The 2,480-nt window shown below is 45.6% G+C and overlaps 1 pseudogene; it reads right to left on the bottom strand.

Annotated features, from left to right (window-relative positions):
- Positions 1–38: 38 nt before the first annotated feature.
- Positions 39–2,362, bottom strand: LOC104950995 (protein NLRC3-like; annotated as a pseudogene).
- Positions 2,363–2,480: the final 118 nt, after the last annotated feature.

The raw sequence follows: 2,480 nt of genomic DNA, 5'->3' as shown, positions 1-2,480 counted from the left end.
GATGGAGAAAATAAGATGTATTTCAGGTGTTTAAAGGTTCAGAGGGGATTATGCAGTGAAGGTTTGTTATAAGTGTTTAAAGATCAAACACAACTCTCAGCACAGAAGTTAGAGATGGAGAACTGACCTGAGAGTCTGCAGTCTGCAGTCTGGACTCTCCAGAAGATCTCTCAGCAGCTTCACTCCTGAATCCTGCAGATTGTTGTCACTCAGGTCCAGATCTCTCAGGTGGGAGGGGTTGGACTTCAGAGCTGAGACCAGAGCAGCACAGCTGATCTCTGACAACCAGCAGCTCCTCAGTCTGAATAAAGAAAACATGATGTAAGTTTCAAGGTTTAATAATCTGTTCAGAGCTGAAGAAGGTTTAGAAGTCAGAGAGAAGAAAGATGTAGTTCCATGATAATCAAAGGTTTAACTATATGGGCAGAGCTGGCGAAGTCTATAGGGACTTGGTTTAAGAACTGGAATGTCACCGGTTCAATTACCCAAAATACCTAGTGCTACCGAGGTGTCCCTGAGCAAGGCACCATTTCCTACACTGCTCCCCGGGCGCAGTGCATTATGGCAGCCGACTGCTCCTAACACTGGGATGGGTCGAATGCGGAATGTAAATGTCCCCTCTGTGGTTCGATTAAGGGTTCCTTCTTCTCTTCTTCTATACTCTATGAAGTGCAGTCAGTCAACTGACCTGAGAGACTGCAGTCTGCAGTTTGGACTCTTAAGTCCAGAACTCAGCAGCTTCACTCCTGAATCCTGCAGAACGTTCTCACTCAGGTCCAGATCTCTCAGATGGGAGGGGTCTGACTTCAGAGCTGAGGCCAGAGCAGCACAGCTGATCTCTGAGAGTCCAAAGCCAGTAAAACTGTCATGACAGATATAACAGTGAGTTATTTACAAACAGATGTAACATCATATTAACTTCATGCATTTGATGAAAACATTAGACCCACCAGGTTCTGATTAACATTCACTGTTAGTCCACTTCATATATTATTGAGTTTTTTATGTTCATTTTCAGCCTGACAGATCTTACTTTAAACTCTTGAGCATTGTGGTAAAACAGATCGGGTATAATGATGACGAAACTACAATACTGTTATAATAACTTAAATGCATTCACTGTAACTGTAAAACACTGCTGTTGTGATCAAATGCTGCTTTGATAAAACCTCTTAAGTGCTCCATTTGATGACATAACCAAAAGGAATATGAAGAAAATAAAAAATGGCAACGTTTAAATAGTACTAAACAAAATAACATTCAATTTATTTTGCTCTCACGGTTTGTGTTTATTTAAAGAACTAAACTTCTGATCTACACTCATTTATGAAGTTAATCACATGTGGACATACTTGGCCTTTCTGGAGTTCCTCACAGCTGGAATCAGTCTCAGTCGTCCCTCCTCTGATGTGTTGTACTTCTTCAGGTCCAACTCATCCAGAACCTCCTCTGACATCTGCAACATGTGGGCCAGAGCAGAGCAGTGGATCTCAGAGAGTTCCTTCCCTGATCTGTTCTTTGACTTCAGGAACTCTGTGATCTCCTGATGTACTGAGTGGTCCTTCATCTCTGTCAGACAGTGGAAGATGTTGATGCTCCTGTCCGGAGAGATTTTATCACCGCTCATCTCCTTCAGGTTCTTGATGGCTCTTTGGATGATTTCCGGACGGTTGTCTGTGCGACCCAGCTGGCCTCTGAATAGTCTCTGGATAATATCTGGACGGTTGTCTGTGCAACCCAGCAGGCCTCCTAAGAGACTCTGGTTGGACTCCAGAGAGAGGCCGTGGAGAAAGCGGACAAACAGGTCCAGGTGGCCATTTCTACTTCTAAGGGATTTCTGCATGGCTCTCTTCAGGAAGACATCCAGGGATGGGTACTCCTGATCTCTCTTCAGGAAGTGCTTCAGTACCGCTGTGTCTCTGTTGGTGTAACAGTGCAACATGTAGACTGCAGCCAGAAACTCCTGAATGCTCAGATGAACAAAGCAGTAGACTGTTTTCTGGAAGATCACACTCTCTCTTCTGAAGATCTGTGTACAAACTCCTGATTGCACCAAGGCCTCGGTGACACCAAGACCACAGCGCTGCAGGTCTTCTTGGTAGAACATGATGTCTCCTTTCTCCAGATGTTCAAACGCCAGCCTCCCCAGCTTCAGAAGAAGCTCCCTGTCAGCCTCCGTCAGCTGCTGTGGACTCGTCTCATGTCCCTCTTCATACTTCTGCTTCTTCCTCTTGGTCTGGACCAGCAGGAAGTGTGAGTACATGTCAGTGAGGGTCTTGGGCAGCTCTCCCTCTGGTCTGTAGTCAACATGTGGTCCAGAACTGCAGCAGTGATCCAGCAGAAGACTGGGAGTCAGACACATGATGTGGAGGCTCCTGGAGCTCTTGATGTGAGAGATGATTCTGCTGGACAGGTCTTCATCACTACATCTCCTCCTGAAGTACTCCTCCTTCTGGACGTCAGTGAAGCCTCGTACTTCT

The sequence above is a fragment of the Notothenia coriiceps genome, unplaced genomic scaffold, assembly GCF_000735185.1.
Source record: "Notothenia coriiceps isolate Sejong01 unplaced genomic scaffold, NC01 NC01_scaffold00018363, whole genome shotgun sequence".
Lineage (NCBI taxonomy): Eukaryota > Metazoa > Chordata > Actinopteri > Perciformes > Nototheniidae > Notothenia > Notothenia coriiceps.
Note: the sequence above shows the minus strand (reverse complement) of the source record. Positions and strands in the feature narration are given on the sequence as shown.